Source organism: Mus musculus, chromosome 6 (genome assembly GCF_000001635.26).
Source record: "Mus musculus strain C57BL/6J chromosome 6, GRCm38.p6 C57BL/6J".
NCBI lineage: Eukaryota > Metazoa > Chordata > Mammalia > Rodentia > Muridae > Mus > Mus musculus.
The window spans coordinates 94,196,830-94,214,935 of NC_000072.6; the positions used below are offsets into that span (position 1 = coordinate 94,196,830).

The window sequence follows — 18,106 nt, forward strand, 5'->3', positions numbered from 1 at the left end:
CTTCTAAGTAACAGTAAGGAGCACTGGGAAGATGGCTCAAGGGCAAAGGCACTTTTCACAAAGCCTGATGACTTGAGTTTGGTACCCAGAATCCAGGTGAAAACTGAATGCAGGACGATGAGCATCTATAACCGGAGAGTACATCTATGAGGAGATGAAAGACTTAGAGACAGGAGAATCTCCAGAAGTTTAAAAGGCAGCTAGCCTAACTAATGCAAAGACACACACACACACACACACACACACACACACACACACACACACACCCGTACAAGAAATAACACCTCATATAAGGTATAAATGCTAGACCCAACATTCACATGAGTACCATGACATACATGTATCCTCTCTCTTTCCTTCCCCGTCTCTTACACACACCCATACGTATACCCATACACACCACCGCCACCACCGCAAACACGATCTATAAGGTGTGCTGCACTGACAGAGGCCATCCAATGCTCATTCTGACTGGGGCAGCTTCCCATGAACACACTAATCAGCAATGGCATCAAAACCAATGTAGTGTCTTCTCTCTGCTAACACTCAACTCGATCCGAGAGCCCTGTAAGCAGTTCGGTTCAATACATGCATACTCTAGCTTGTCACCTCCTGTGGAGGGAAAAAAGGACTAAAGACAAAATACCAAGCTACCCTGGCGCAGTCTGAGATAAAGCATACACCTCACCCTTCTTTAACGTTTCCTTCATAAACCCTTCCTCATTGTTGAAACCACACCCTGCTGTCAGAACCTGAATAAAATGCCCAGGGCTTTTGCCCCTTGATCATGCTGGACTCTAAATGGCTTAGCCAAACAGGACTAAACATTGTTTAGAAGATACTCCAAAGCCCTTACTCGAACCCATAAACCAACAAATTTCTGGGAAGGTCAACATTACTGACCTTCCAAAAATATCTTACTCCAAACGTAAATATTAGATTTTCTTTAAAAGGTAAGAATACAGTTAAAACCAGCTTAGCTTATTCTAAAAAGCTGTCAAAGAACCAGAGTCCTAAGCAAGGATTTCAATGCAGTTTTTAAGTGCTGTGCATGCTAAGTTATATACTGTTTAAGGAACTATTAAAATGTGTTACTTTCAACATCATAAAAACACAGTCCTTATTTGAAAAACAAATATGACAAGTTATGAGGGTGATGTCCCCATGAATCACGAGGCTTGATGATTTATGTCTCAAACCAAAATGAAGGGAGTGAATCATCCAGGCTCTTCCCACTGCCCAGAACCCAGCAGTTGAAAGCAACAAGAATGAAGAACAAGAAACACAGAGAACATAGCATGCAAAGACAATGTCATTCCATTGAGGTGTCCCCCTTAGTCATGACACTCTAGGCCTTCACACCATTTATCATCTCCTAAGCCCACTTCTATCAGACAAGGATATAAATGGTCACTCATTTCAAAGAGAATCAAAAGTGTGGTTCAATCCGCAGCATGGGATGGAAAATCCAACTGCTTTGGCCCAAGTCAAAGTCTATCTGCTATGCCCTAACACCTACAGAATACACCCATACAAACATACTCCATCAGCTGTCCTAACACCTGCAGAATACACCCATATGAGCACACTCCATACCCAGCATTTTGTCTTGCTGTATTCTAGTAATACACCTGACACAGTACATACCCAGCAAGTATGTGCTGAATAACTGTATAAATGTCAACAGCTGTTTGTTATTACTGCTACGGGTTGGCTAAGAATTGATGTTTCTATTCAATGTAGATTAAATAGAAAATTAGCAAAAGGATTCGTCTTTCTAAATCATCATTTGGAATTGTCCATTATTATTGTTGAAGTTCACAACTGGGGTCTTTAGGACAGAATCCCCTAAAAGGCAGGCTCAGCTATTCACCCCAACTCACCAAACAGAGAGAAAGTGGTACTGAAAAGCAGAGAAAAGAAATTTAACAATAAAAGAGACAGTGATCCCCCAAGATCATCCTCAGGTTACAGAGGGGAACTTTAGATTAAATGGGGGTGGGGGGTGGAACTGAGGCCAGGGGCAAGAGGCAAGCACAACTAAGCAGTCTTGGTCAAGGTGTGGTCCAGTTGATCACTGTCTCACGATGGATCCGCAAGTCAGTCGTCTTCGAGATGCCTATTCCTGTCATAACCAAAGGACGCAGCCTCACCATCATAGATAACTGTTCTTACTTGTGGCTATCTCCATCCTCCAAGGCTCTGCTGCTCCTGGAACTCAAGGTGACTTCAGGCTTATGGGGCGGAGAGGGGTGGAGAATGGAGAAGTCCATTATGAATTGTCTGGGTGTCTGGAATCGGACACTGTAAAAGTTTACCTCAAGACACCTCAATTCCTTATAAATTTGTGCCTGAGTCTTGAAGAATGAAGGATGCTATACATCACTGGTTTTTTAGACATACTCTCTCTGCATAGTTAACAGGCCTAAAAGTAGAAGTGAACAGGTGGCTGACCTAAAACAACAGGGCAGATGCAAAATGAAACTGAGATGCCACATCTTATTTCTGAATTTTAGTTATATTATGGTCACAGACAAGCAGCCGATGCCCTTCAGCAAAGGTGATTTCCAAGTTCCTACTGGGACTTTACCAAGACTACATTTCCTCAAGAGCAAAAAAGCACCATTTATTCCCTCCTGGATGCTGCAGTTTAACAGTCAACAACCAGCTCAGAGTCTGCACACACGAAACATGCCACCAGGTACACAAGACAGACAAGAGTTCTTCAAGTGTCATATTCTGAGTGACACAAATAACTGTCCTGTCAGGTGAAGAGATACATTTACACCCTCCCTTCAGTTATTAGACTATCAACACAAGGGACCCCCAAAGACTAAAATCTCTTCAGGAATCCCATGCTGGAGGGATGGAAGGTTGGACCCTTGTGAAAGGCAACATTTCGTATTTAAGTTTAAATTACTGTGCCTGGCAGATCTATGAAACAAAAAGTCCTCTAACTTGTAAGCCCCTTGCCCAAGGACAAATACTTCCTGAAAGGCTGGAGGCTATTGTTTTTGGGAGATAACAAGAGGATGTGTTTGATCACATGTGAGCAGGAGATATGTAGACAAGAAATAAGTCAGGATGTATGCTTGCCCCTGATTGGATGTAGGCAGGAGGTACGTAGGCAGGAAATATGTCAGGATATATGCTTGTCCTGAACTAGACCTGATGGGAAATATAGTGGCCTTGTGGGATTGCCTTTTCAAGCCTCTGCAAGGAATGACTCATGGCCATTTTCTAGAAACCCAGAGAGAACCCATCAACCTGGCCAGCTTAATTAAAGCTTGCTTCAATTTTGCCTTTAAACTGTGACAATGGTCTTACTCTCAAACAGCAAGGTTAACACCCTAGGGCAGCACAGAGTTCGGACAGTTCATGAGACCACCTAGCAGGACAGACCTGAAACTAAGGAATGATAGGTCAATGTCGGGCTGAACATGGACTTGGGAGATCACCAGGTCCTTTGATTCCTTGTTCTTCCCAATGTAGACGTCTCCTCTCTCTGCTTCTCACCAGTACTCCTCTCTCTCCCAACTTTTAAGTGTAGGACCTAGTGCTGTATTTATAGTGGATCAGAACTGGCAACATTACCGATTCATATTTTTGTAACACTTTATACATTTTAATCAGAAAGCATTAGAGGAGCCAGACTTCTGCTTTCTTCAAGGAAGGAAATGAATGGCAGCCTCTCACCTGGAAGGCTGCAGTAAATGGTGTCTGACAACGTGGTGAGCCTTAGCTATTCTATTAGGAGCAAGCATCCTCCTTAACCCCCTCAATCCCCTAATTATTTAGGACCTAATACTGGGCTTTGTTTCTCAATGAATAGAATCATCCCTTGGAAAAAGGCCCCAGCCCAGAGCTCTGTTTATCAGCCAATAGAAGTCATTCTTACTATACGGGTCACAGGTACGTTGCTACCTTGCTAGGGAGTTTTATTGTAACTATGTCTAAAGCTTTGTTGTGATAACTGTTTCGCAAAATCCCTTTCCCAAGGATTTATTATGCTTAAATGCATAAAAAGAATAAACCACGATGTCAGTCTCTGGGAGATTTTTGACCCAGTACCCACAAGGATGGTCTTGAGTTTCATTCCCACACCACCTCCCCTCGGGCTGTGAGTCTCTCAGGAATCTCAGACAAGAGCTAGATTGTCCAAGTGCGTAATCAGTTGGCTGTCTGGAGTTCAGAAAAACACTCACAGGAGGGACAAAACATTTCTAATGTAAGAAAGTACCCTTGAAGAGGTCTCACTCAACTTGTGTGGTCCAAATGCCAATCTTGGATTTGTAATCTTCCCAAAACAGCCTTGTACCCTGCCCTGTCCAATAACACTTAAATGAAGTAAATCATTTCAACCACAACCCCACCCCACTCAAGCACCTTCAGGGAGAGGAATACAAACAAAATACCAAACGTCCTCTATGTAAACCATGCTCATTTTAGCACCAGAGATTGTTTAAGAAAACAGTAAGAGTCATTTCCAAAAACTTGTGAATTATCCTCTAATCCATCAAAGGCCTTGCAAAAGGCACCAAAACAGCTCGGTACTGTGGTAACTGGACATCATGTCTGGCTCTGGGCAGGGAGAATGCCGAACAGAGCTCAAAGAAGGCTCTGAACACACACTGGTGTTGCTAAACATACTAGAACAGAATGGGAGAGCTTCCTCAGGCTACCCCCACAGCACTCTGTTCAACCACTGTGCTTGCTGGGAAGGTTCCAGGTCCAGCTAGACTCCAGAGCAGCACAATCCATCGGCATCAACTGCAACCTCCAGCAACCATGAGGACCCCCAACCTGTAGCTCTTATGGTTAAAAAATTAATGCTCATTTTGTTCATCTTCCATCATTTTGGTGTAAGCAAATAACAGGCAAGTGCACTGGGCTGGGAGGACATGAATCCACGCTTCAAGGGAAATTCTATCACATGTAGACAGAGTAGCCGCGAACCTGCACCACCCAAATATAAGCCAGACCTGGTTCAAGCATTCATGGTAAGAAAACAAACGAAATATCTCACAATTAACTTTTACTAGAGCCAACCTACTGAAATAGTATTTCACACATAATCATTTGAGTAAAACAACATTACTAATATTAATTTAACTCACTTCTTTTGCTCTTTTTTACTCCGCCACTGCCCATCCCCAGCCCATTTCAGTCTCTGGGAGATTTTTGACCAAGTCGTTCCCCACCCCTCCCCAGTTAGAATCTCACTCTATTGTACAAGCAGGCCTTAAACTTAGAAACTTCCCACTTCAACCTCCCAGGTAGGAAGGCCTGCACCACCACACCTAGCTAGGAATGTTCAGACTGCATGCAATTCAAAATATGTTGATATTGGATAGATCCACTTCTAAAGAAGCAAATCAGGGAGAGAAAGCTTGGCAGTTAGAACACTGGCTGTTCTTCCAAAGAACCAGGATGGGATTCCCAGCACCCACAAGCCATCTGTAACTCCAGTTCCAGAGCATGTGTGTGTCTCCCTCTTCTGGACTCTCTGTGTTCCACAGTCACATAGTGTATAATAATATCTATGTAAGCAAAACACTCAAACACATGAAAAAAAATTTTTTTAAAAGTAAGCCAATTCATTCTAGCTTTCACTACACAACCACGCTGTTTGTTTGTACATGCATGCCTTTGGTAGTTTGTAAAGCCTATGGGTCCTATGGGTACTGCTCAGAATTTATAAATAAGTAAAATAAAATGTGTAAAAGAACAAAGGAAAGCAATTATACTGAAATACGGCTTTTTAAAGTACTTGTAAAATAAATTTACAATACAGAAATGTGTTTTCTTAATAAAATCCCTGAGGGATCATAAGACTGAACTTGGTGAGTATTGCCATCTCTTGGGGGGGGGGGGTAGACGCAGAAGGCCTCTTGGCATGGTGGTATACGCCTGTAATCCCAGCATTTGAGAAGGAGAAGGATCAGTTCAAGGCCACCCTCTGCTACTGCTACAACCTAAGTCTGAGATTAGCCTGAGCTACGTGTCAGCCTGCTTTATGACTGTTTAAGGTATAAATAATACTACAAGGTATTTAAAAATCTCGGAGTCCTGCTGATGACCTGGCAGAGCGCCCTGATTATCCCATTCTGCCTGTACTCAGAGCTGAGAGGAAACTCAAGTTCACCTGCACCACACCTGCACCATAGTGAAGCTATGGATACCATGTTTTCTTCCCAAATCGATGGCTCCCCTAATTTCTACCCACAGGCCTCCTGCGGCCCCATGATCTCCAGGCCAGGCTTGCTTCTTTACTACCTGGAGATTCTGTCAAGGGGTCTCTATCGCTGGGGCCCAATCCGGTGACTACGATATTGATGATTCGCAGCACTTGCATTTGACCACAGCCAAACCAAGATAAGGAAAGAGCTTGCGCTGGCTGTGTTCCCCCGCCCCTGCCTCAAACTTCTGTGTTCTGCCAAACGAACAGGAAGAACTTTGGGAGCAGTAAATTTGAGAGAAATAAAATTCTGTAGCAATAAGCAATTATTTAAACCCATGTGAGCAACGTGTATGCTAGAATATTTAGTAAGCAAGAAGACCACATAAATATCAACGGCACTGTGTATAATTCTCACTGTTGGTTTCCATCTGCAATCTCTTGTGGAATACTGCGTGCCAGGTGCCGTGCTGAGGAATGCAAATATCACCTCTTTAATCCTACCTTCAGCGTTGCACACCTTCAGTCATTCCCTTTTCATAGACCAAACAACTAAGGCTCAGAGAAAGGTTAAGTACAAGGTCACAAGACTGGGATTCCAGCAGAACCAGGCTGCCTGGGATTTTCTCAAGAAGCAGGTAACACCTAGTAAGAACATAAACCCTCAGACGACTCCTTCCTGCTTCCAAACTGCCCACGGGAGGGATGGAAGGCTTCCCTCACACCCACCCCCTCACCTAGTCACAGCCTAGCCAATTAAAGAGAGCAGTGTTCTTTGTGAGCAAAGATTAACTTTCTATGGCATTTTTTTCCCACCTTATCTAGAGTTATGTTCCCAGAGACTCTCAGGCCAGTGATAAGCCGAGTTTCGACTTTACCACACCAGAGTAAGAGAGATTGCACACATATCTGGGACTTAAGCAGGAGGTTAAAAAAAAACAACACAGAAACCTCAGTCCCTCTGCTTCCTGTCACTATTGACACTGAGTTGCCAGGGGAGAGCAAACCCTGGCTGAGTTACAGATTCAGCAGTAAGGTGTCTGCAGGGGAACCAGCCCTACAGGTGTATCCAGGGAGGCAGGTGAACCAGCCACATTCCTCTCCCAACCAGGAACAGGCGAAGTTTTGTCTCTGCTGTGCAAGACTCACGGGGCCTGATAAGCCTCATTTAGACAAGGACCTCACAACACAGGAGCACTTGAGCTAGCAGTGTCTACGACAAGGAAAGGAAAATAAGACGACTGTCAAGTGCCAGCTATGGAAACAGAGAGGAGAAAAATGTCACAATAGCATCCATCTCGAGAGACAACCCTGGTTAGGGTGATGGCCAATGCACATTTGTGACTTTGCAGACATGCTGCTCTTTTTAAAAGTGGACGACTTTAAAAGTTTCGCCTTGGCTGTGGGACATAGCATCCCTCTCTGAGGTGACATATCCCAATGGTAGGTGTAATATTAAATGAGTTCATTTCCTCCACCACCATTCAACCTCAGCCACCACTCTCCAGCCCAAAGCAAGGGGCAGAAAGTCAGGCCTGTTAGGCCTGGATCATTTTCAGATTAACAACCTTGTGGAAATAACCCTAAAAGAAAATATTTTTCAAGATTTTAGGTAATAACATTTTGGGAGCAAAATGAAATTTGAGTTTGCATTCATGTTTCAGAAAACCTCCGAAGGCCTTTGTTTGCCACAGTTTTCCTCAGAAGCTAGTTGGGAGTGGGGGTTTTGTGGGTGGGGGGTGCGACACACAGGCCCAAGCTCAGTGTGGCCTAGCTTTCTTTTAGAGTGATCTTGACTGATCTCGGGCCACGGGGCAGAGCTACAGATCCTAACAGTCCATCACAAAACAAAGTAGGATGCACATGCTGTAGGTGGTACACACCAGACCGGTTGCTTCCAATCACATAGGAAGTGATGCTGAAAGAACGATGGTTATCTCCAGGGAGAAGGAGTGGGTTTGTGTGACAGGATGGACGGTGTGCAGGAGGTGTGTTATATGTAAGGACACAGACTCTAGACTAAAGCACTCCTCATTTAAATGCCAACCCTATTACACAGTAACTGAGTGATCATAGCCAAGTCCCTTTAACAGGAGCCGTCTTGGTTTCCTCACCACTGAGTAGACTTCGCAACCCTCAGGGCAGTGCTGAGGGCAGAAAGAACTGAGGACGCCCACGGATTCAGAATAGAAACTGACACAGAGCACATGCTAGGCACAGCCAGTTGCGCCTATTCTTGAAATTCATGTGGTTGTCATTTTCTGTCAGAACCTCCACAACAAATGAAATAATCATTGTCTCCATTGAGAGACAAAGAATTGAAACTTAAAGGTATGATGAAGTTTGCTCAAAATCAAGCAGTAAAAAGTTATATAAAGGGATCCTTTCCTGTTGTATGAATTCAGACACCAGTGTATCTATCATTCGTCCGTCCATCCATCCATCCATCCCTGGTGTGTTCCCTCTCCCTCCACTTCTCTTCCCCTATATTTTTGAAAGAAAGATGTGAGAGACACAGAAAGACACAGGCATAAAAATAGAAAGGGGGAATATGAATTTTAAAAAAGGAGAAAATGAAATTATCTTAAACAATCTTTTTAACTGATTAAAAAAAATGAAACTAAAACTTAATTACAAATGGAATTCTCTAAGTCAAACTCTACGTGAAGATATCATGAGGGCACTCCTTCCTGCTCTCCTAACCAGACTTCTGGCATGTTCTGCTTCTCAAGTAAAAATGAGTAGGGAAATGCTCAGGTGAAGGTACCAAGTGCCTGCTACCTTGCACAAGTTTTCCACTGTCTGTCTTCTCTGAGACCCAGAAGCAGAGTACAATAACCTGGGTGTCAGGGAGGAAAGGCCCTCTCTTTCCCCATCAAATGCCCCTCAATTTCTCTCCAAAGAAAGTAACTGTTTTTCTTATTTTTCTTGAGATCACCATTTTTTTAGTTCAGGCATTGCAAGGTCACCTTTCAAACACCAGCATGACAATGGAGCTTTACTGTGCCTCCCTAAGTCACTAGGCAATTGTAGGAAAGGGGAAAAGGACAGCAGCAAGCCTGGAGCTGCCAGTCACAATATTTATGCAGGCGGCAGGGGCTTTGTTTTGCTTTCAGTGGAGGATGCAAAGACCTGACAAAGGAAAAATAAAACTCCTCAAAATACAGCCAGGCGCCACTTCCTTCTCTGCTGTCCTGTGTCAAATGCAGACGCATCCACAGCGCCCCGGGGCTCAAGATGTCCTTCAACACACACACACACACACACACACACACACACACACACACACACACAAGCTCACATGGCAGCTCCAGAATGGATGCAAGGGTTCTGGTGTTGGATACTCTCCGTGAAATAACCGTTTCCGTGAAAATTAAAATGAAACAAACAAATACTGGAGTATTCCAAAGCAGTGAAACGGGCACTTCTGCACTTAGATCAAGCATATCAGCCCTCCGTTAAAATGAACAAGGCCAGCAACAAAGGAAGCACTCACTTGTACCCACTCTTGAGGAATTTTAAATGATTCCCATTTTGCTAAAAGGACTACTGAGGCTCACAGAGGTTAAAATGTGTCAAGATCATATAACTTAGCCCTTGGCATTTGGACCATAGTGTGCCAGACTCCAAAGGCTGAGATCCTAACACTAACATTACAGCCTCAAATAATCACCTCATGGGCATCGTTCAGTGGGAGGCCTTAGGTAAATTCAAACTCCTTAAACTCCAAACCTCAATCAGCCTCTCAGTCCATCTCTCTCTTGCTCTCTGTGTGCATGCTTCCTCGAGTACACTAGGTTCAAGCCATGGCTGTGGACATGCGAAGCAAGCTACCACTGAGCTCTGTCCGCAGCCTCCTCACTTCTCTCAGTGTGACACATCAATTCAAAGGCTTATAAGCACCCTTCTCTTTAAATGGATAAAAGTAAATAATGTCCAGGGCCAGAGACAGAGTGCTGGCCTACTATGTGCCAGGCCCTGAATCCAATCTGTAGGCCTACCCAAAAAACCCACCTGTTTTTAAAAAAACAAATTACAATAAGGATGCTGAACAGTGAAAATGAAGATGCTGCTGGTGGACCATGAGGTAGAACCACAATGAAGCATACTTCGCATGCTTTGGAACTATCTACTGAAGTTAGAGAAATGCACAGTATATAATCAGGTAGACCCCAGAGAAATAAACACACAGGTATATGCCAACACCATACCCTTCTTTCTAACAGTCCCAAACCATACAACACAATGTCACCAAACTAGAATGCATGGGGCTGGAGATGACTCAGTCAGTGAAGTGCCTGCCACACAAGCACGAGGACCTGAGCTTGGACATGCACGCATGCAAAAGGCCAGGTACAGCTGCAGACATCCACAATGGCAGCAAGAAGACCCCTGGGGCAACCATCAAGAGACCCTGTCTCACAAAAGAGAGCAACTGAGGAACATACCAAACATCAACTTCTGCCTACCACACCCAGGTACACGTGTGTGCACACACACAACGTAGAGCACATAAAGAAATATAAACATACGTATGCTACAATTATCAACAAAAATAAGAGACTCATCTGAGCCTACATGCTACAGTGATCCTCAACAACACAGCAAGAAGTAAAAATCAGGAATAAAAGATTCCATACCAAATTCATCTGTTCATATAAACTTTCAAGGTTCATAAAACTCACCCACCACTGAGGCTGGGGTCAGGATGGTGGTCCTATTTCATGACAAGGGGTGGAGCCAAAAGGGGGGTGTGGTTGCTTCAGGTTCTCCTTGAGCTGCCACTAGCCCAGGTGGGCTGACTCATGCTATGTCAGCTCTTATATATGCCATCATAATGGGACTGCTTCCCTCTCCCTGACCCCACTCATGTAAAACTCAAAGAAAGACATTCATGAAACTTCAACATCTAAATGGAATTCTTAAGACAAGCTCAAGGGAAACGAAGCACAAGCTGGGGTACACTAAAACTAGCCCAGACCTTCTCACATAGGCAAACCACTGTGGAGAGATTACTGCAGTCTTCAAAGCTTAGCTTGGCACTCTTTTATACTATGTTTATAGCAAATAAAGATCTGCTTATTGTGGCATCAAAGGGGCATATGTACCATCCATCTTGAGAAAAGCCTTCTAGACAGAGTGCTTAGGGTTTATCGCACCAGCAGGCAGTTAACTGTCTGACACAAAACAGCCTCACTCTGGTTAGAAACTGAGCATTCTCAGATCGTCACTAAGAAAAGCAGAGGATACAGCCTGGGGCCTGCAGCCTGGCACAGTGAGACATTTCCAACAGTCATACCGGAAGCGACAACATCCTAGGTACTTTGGCACATATATTTAAGGTAAAATAGCCAACGCCCATGGTCCTAGGGAGAAAGTACATATTCTGTCCCTTGGCTATTATAGGCAAGAGATCATTGTTTTGACAACTGCCAGGGCACAAATAGCATTTCCATTTCTGGAAGTTTCTGAAGGGCATAGTGGCCAAAGGTACAGAGAATCTGAAGTAGCTTGATTCTCTATCTCCTCCATTTGGTTAATTTCAAAAATATTTCAAACTTACTGAGTTCAGACTTTCCCTGACCTATCTTCCAGTTCATTATGTCCCCTACATTTCGGCTGTCTTACAACGTATTTCCTTTACAAAAATTATTCGAATCACAACAATATATCATTCCTTTGTCCATAAGAATACATCAATGCATGGTACAATGTCTATGTATAATGAACACTAATAAAGGCCTGATAGGCGAGAAACTCTATGTTTTTTCTCTCTCTTTCCTTTCTTTGCCCCGTTGTCTTTATAAGACAGGGTCTCTAGCCCAGACTGGTTTCAAGCTCACTCTGAATTTTCGGATAACCTCAGAGGTGAGTTATGACCATCCTGCCTCCATCCAGGACTCTAGTCAAGTATTACCGTCATAGGTGTCTGTCATCAAACTATGCATGCTATACTACGCATCAACTGAACTATATTTCCACTCCCTAAATTCTCTTTTAATACCAAAAGTAGGGCTGTAGAGATGGCTCAGTGGTTAGGGTGCTTACTCATCTAACAAAGGATCAAGGTTCGATACCTACAACCTGCAACACACAGCTCATACAAGCCTAAAACTCTAGGTCCAGATAATCAATTCCTCTGGCGTCTATGAGCACCTGCACACAAGTAGCAGACAAAATCTTATGTAGACACACATCTTGCTCGTGACTACAAAAAATAAATCTTTAATATCAAAACTAACATTTTTTTGTTTTCTGTTCTTCTCACACAAGGGACCATAACCCTATACTTTTTGAGACTGGTCTAAACTTGTTCCAGATGAGGCTTTTGTCAGTTAAGCCAGTTTTCCTGAGCCTGGACCCCCACTGTGGAAAACCCCCAGAAAGGCCAGGAGAGATAAGAAAGTGATGTCTAGACTATCCCGCTTAGCTTTCTGAAACTCTCCAGCTGCTTCACTAAACCTCCGCAATCAAGTCAGAGTTCACATTTCACAGATTCCTCATCAGGGTTTTGACATCTGTGGAGAAGAGATCTGGGGGAGGGTGGACAGACATGTCTTTGCCTATAACCAACCAACACATACAACAACTTAAAGAAGAGGGACATGTCTCTGGTCCTTGGGTCATCAAGTGAGAAGGTGCTCTGTCCCAGGGAACAACTAACTCTAAGGGGAGAAAGGTACCTAATTATGTTAATTACAGCATCGCAGCCTAAAACCACAGAGGCTAAACCACCAAAGTTCCAAGCTGGAATTAGAAACCTCATCGCCCTAAATATTCCCACTGCTTCCATTACGTAGAGCTATGCAGGGAGGGTTCTCACCCCTCTCCCATCTTAATTCCCCCACTCCATCTAGTAAGTCTCCCCGCCCCCCCCCCACACACACACCTTGTTTCTATATAACTCACCATTTTTGTTCCTACAGACCCACAAGTAAAAAGACTTCAGAGGAGCCAGGTTTGGTGATGCACGCCACACTGGGGAGGCAGAAGCAGGTGGATCTCTGTGAGTTTGAAGTCCGCCTGGTCTAGAGTATGTCCCAGGGCAGCCAGGGACACATAGCGAGACCCTGCATCCCACGAAAACAAACAAGCATCTGAGAAATGAGTCCAAATGCCTGGGTTACACATATGTCCTCCCTCTGTGCTTACTGAAAATAACAGGTCTCCCTGACTCTCTGCACCTTGTCTCATTTGTCTCAGACCAGTCTGACCGGCAGGGACTCGAACACTAACAGGCAAGCTGAATGACTGACTAAGAGAACTAAATTCCCATTACCTTTTAAGCGACCATGAAATCCCAACACAGTCTTTTCCATTTCCATGACGTCACACTTTCAATTACAGGAAGGGGATCAAGAGCATTGGCTTTTCCATCTGATAGTGTCCTCCTGCGGCAGGCTACATCCATTTGTTGAAATGCATTCGAAATTGTGTAACAGACTGACTATGAAATAACCCAACAGGCCTGGTCCTGCTGCTTGGACAGATTGATTGGTAAATTGGAGAAACTTGACGGTAAAATGGTAAGCTTCTGAATCAATGAAAACCCCTATATTAAAAAAATAATAATAAAGTAAAGTAAAATAGAAGAAAACCCCTGATGTCGTTTTGGGGTCTCCATATGTGTGCACATGGATGCATATATCAAAAGACCACCAAAATTATGTAATCTCTGTCTGGTGAAAAGAATTATTCAACATAAACTTATAGAAATAAAGTCACCCTGGGTGTGTTACTACCTACCCACAATACACTTCCCAGAGGTCTCTGAATGTATTCAGTTCTTTATCTCGTCCCTCCCCAGGCTATGACGCTGCTATTATTTTCATCTTGAGTTCCTTAGGCAAGAGTGAACAAGTAAGCATTAGGAACTGTACTGTACACTATCAGCATTGTAAACATGACGTGGATCATGAAGATTCCTTATGATAAACTCAGAAATGTAACAAAACTATGCACTGAACAATAATGCATTCTACATGGGTGACTAACAGCCTGCCGTGCTGGGCACCTTAGAACACAGCAAGGATGGAGATATTGGCTGGGCATGCGCTTCAAGGGTGCCCTGCAGAGGACAGCGGTCCTTGTACTTGGTCCAGTCAGCAGCTGAAATGAACAGAGAATGACATCCATTCTTGCCCTTTTACATGCTTCAAAAGTCACCTTTCAACACAGACAGGCTTCATCACTCTTTTCCCAGCCTTCCTGTTAGGTTCTCTTTAATAAAGTTTCTGAAAGATAAACATCATGAATGTCCCATTGTACTCAGGGAAAAAAGGAGCTTCCAGCAAATTGCTTGGTTAGCACTAAACATACCTGAGCAATCAGCTAAGTGGTTTGAAAAGGCCGTTTCTACGATTGGAACAGCGTCCATGATTGGATTCAAAAAGCCGTTTTTCTCCCGTTTTATACCAGTGGTTACAGGATAAGAAGAGATGCAAGGTGGGTTTGTCTGGTCCAATAGGCAGATACCTGAGCTGTGTTCAAGGCCTTCTAAATTCTGCTTGAAAATGACACTGGTTCTAACATAAAGCCCACTAGAGATGGGAACAATGGCGCCTACCTATAGTCCCAGCTACTGAGACAGGACTGTCACTGGAGCCCAAGGGTTCAAAGCCGGCCTGGGTAATATAGCCAGTCTCTAAAAAAGAAAGCTAAGAGAAAGGGGGAGGGGGATGGATGAAAAAATTCTAAATGTCCATTAGTGAGGGAAGACAAATGACTAGGGAGCTGAGGTGTGTGCTCCTTACATGGAGAGGTCACATGCTGACACCAATATCAAGGGGAAGGAAATGCCTACAAAAGAAAAGGGCTCATCTCAAATCGCCTTGAAGTTCCCAACATGACCTCATATCCCTGCTCAGGAAGAAAAGAGAAGAAAGCAAGGACTCCACATTAATGAGAGGAATATACTTGTACACTCCCAAATTTAAAACAAAAACAAAAAACCACCTGTGATGGTTTGAATATGCTTGACCCAGAAAGTGGCACTATTAGGATGTGTGGCCTTGTTGGAGGAAGTGTGGGGGTGGGTTTTGAGAGACCTCCCTCCTAACCACCAGGAAGCCAATCTTCTCCTGGCTGCCTACCAATCTAGATATAGAACTCTCAGCTCCTTCTTCAGCACCATGCCTGCCTGGATGCTGCCATGCTTCCTACCTTGATGATGATAATAGACTGAACCTCAGAACCTGTAAGCCAGCCCAGTTAAATGTTGTCCTTTATAAGAGTTGCCTTGGTCATGGTATCTTTTTACAGTAATGGAACTGTAACTATACACCTCCGCAAAGCCCTATCTTCAAGGCTCCCTGAACTGTTAAGGCCTCACCGGTGAGTACCTGGCTCTGGCCATAAGGATCCTGCCTTTGGCTCCTGCTGCTTCCCACACTCCTGGTTATTTAACATTTACCCAGCTATGGATCCTGCTAAGCAGCTGTGCGTCTTCTCCTCCTGAAATACAATCCCTATGAATCATACAAATCCTTAGGCTTACCCAGGATTCATTTCCAGAGGATTCCATAAGCTTACCCCACATTTGTTTTTCAATGGGGCCTTGCCATTAAACTTGGGCTTCAAATGGTACTCCCACCTCAGGTTCCTCGAAATACACCACCAGGCTTGCTCTCACGCTCCACTCTTTCCCATCCAGACAAGCCAGCAGTGAGCCCGGAGTGCTCTGGGGTTTAGGAGCTACTTCCAAGTTCTCCCGATATTAAAAGCTCCATCTCCTGGACAGTCAGGTCATAGAGGAAAGGAACAGGTTTTCAAATAATAAACAGTTTTAGAAACTATCTCCATCAAACTCACCTCTTTCTGAGTGCTGATGGTACCAAGGACTGCCTCCCAGAGGCAAGTGGGGTTGGCCAAGGCCCCAAGGCATAATTATCCTTACTCTAAAAACCTTCCAAAGAAGCCGAACCAACTGCACGTGTTTTTCTTAGCTGAGAAACAGATGCAGTGTGCAAAGGACTTTCCACTGAACACCTCTGAAACAGATGCAGCAATATGGTAATGCTTGCCCTGCCCAGAGCATCCACTGTCAGCAGAGACCTACGAATGAACTCCAAGGCTCCTGTCAATCAGCACTTAGGAAAACTTCCACCATTTGTACCCACTCTCATACTTCACTCATTAAAAAGTGCTGCTTCTCCTATTTCACCGTCACCCGTTTTTACAAACTCATTTCATGTATTTAGATGTATTTCAAGTGAACATTTTTTAAGTAAAAACTGATATGTCTATAAAGTACAGACATAGAACCAGTTTCATAAAAACAAGGTAACTATAAAAGCAAAGGGTTCCATTAAAAGCTGGACTCTCTCAAATACATTCTGTTAGCAGAGCATAAAAGTTTTCTTTTAATTAATTGATATATTTATTGTGTGTGTGTGTGTGTGACATGTGATGTGTGAACAGGAGGAGGTGTGCACACGTCACCGCACAGGTGTGGAGGCCAGAGGACAATTTTACAGAGTTGGGTCTCTCCTTCCACCTTTATGTGGAGTTCAGACTTGCAATGTCTAGCATCTTACAGACTAAGCCATCTTACTAACCCATAAAAGCATATTGACACCTAAAAGACACTTCTCTGGTATAATTTCAAAAACAGAGAATTCATGGAAAAGAATCTGAATAAAAACAGTAGTAAAGACAGTCCCCTGGTCTTTACAGCATGACGGCAGAAAATGGTAACACAGCCATAACTTACACCCTAAAGAAACGCCTCCTCCCAGAATGCCCCAGATGTCAAGCAGTTGACAAATGACTCTCTATTAAAATACCCCAAGGTGATTCTGATCCAGCTAGATCAGCTAGAGCCCAACAAGAAGACTGGGCCAGAAACTCAGTGTTCGGGAAGGTATTTTGGCAAGATCACAAAGTGATCGACCTTCAAGAACCCAAGGTCACGCCTGAAGGGCAATGTGCATTGATGTGTCTCCCTGTTGTCCCAATTCAGATGCACAAGCTTTTCAACTACAAGAGCCTCTGCCACCTTGTAGACAAATCCTTCATTCTGTAGAATGGGACTAAAATAGAAAGCCTAGTATGCAAATCACGAGACAAAACATGACAGACCAACAGACCAGTGACTCGGCTGCACAGCACGCAGCAACTAAACATCAACTTGGTCGTGTGTAAGTGAGGGTGATCTGCTGAAGGCTGGTCTGAAGAACAAAGATGAGGTACAAATGAAGTACTAGGCAGAGTGGTAGGGACATCGCTGCTCCTGTCCCACAGTCCATGGAACCTGTCTGCTTTATAACACACACAATCTTAAGTCATTTATTATTATATCTCACACATGCTACATGACTAAAACCATGTTGTAAATGTAATCTATATGTACTTCTTCACTTACTCTCACGAAACCCTATTAAGTCACTACTGCTACTTCCATTTCATAGATGATAATGTTAAAGCGCAGAGAGATATTCTGAGACTTCATAGGATGGAACACAGGGCAGTCAGGTCTCAAACATCATTAGTCTGACTTCAAAGCATAAGTTGCTAACAACCTGTGCATGAGCCTTTAACATTCCATTAGTGAAAGAATTCAGAGGAAGGCTAGAGGGACGGACGGATGGCCCATCAAATCAAGCCTTGTAAAAGTCTGAGGCATAATCTAAACATCAGGCATAGGAGGGTCTACTATAAAAATCTCTCGATTTCGCTGTACATTTAAACTTTTACAGTGGGTAGATGGGAAGATGGCTCAGCAGTTAAGACTATTTGCACTCTTGCAGAGGACCTGAGTTCAGTTCCCAGAACCCACATGGCAGCTCACGGTAAGTTGTAATTCTAATTCCGAGGGGGTCTGACACTCTTTTCTGGCCTCTTTAGGCACCAGGCACATATTCTGTAGGTAAAACATTAATATATATAAATATATATGCATACATAAATATATGCATATATAATACATAT

The 18,106-nt window shown here is 43.7% G+C and overlaps 1 protein-coding gene and 2 long non-coding RNA genes across 33 annotated transcripts in view; all 3 read right to left on the reverse strand.

Annotated features, from left to right (window-relative positions):
* Window positions 1–18,106, reverse strand: part of Magi1 (membrane associated guanylate kinase, WW and PDZ domain containing 1) — a 608,477-nt gene that overhangs the window by 521,377 nt on the left and 68,994 nt on the right. The window lies entirely within an intron of this gene.
* 4930511A08Rik (RIKEN cDNA 4930511A08 gene) overlaps window positions 1–18,106 on the reverse strand; it is a 104,520-nt gene that overhangs the window by 63,907 nt on the left and 22,507 nt on the right. The window lies entirely within an intron of this gene.
* The window catches only part of Gm52867, a 39,890-nt gene that overhangs the window by 8,865 nt on the left and 12,919 nt on the right, over window positions 1–18,106 (reverse strand). Inside the window, exon 1 of the long non-coding RNA XR_003956333.1 lies at window positions 1–18,106. This exon is cut by the window's right edge and continues 12,919 nt beyond it. This is a non-coding gene — a long non-coding RNA (predicted gene, 52867).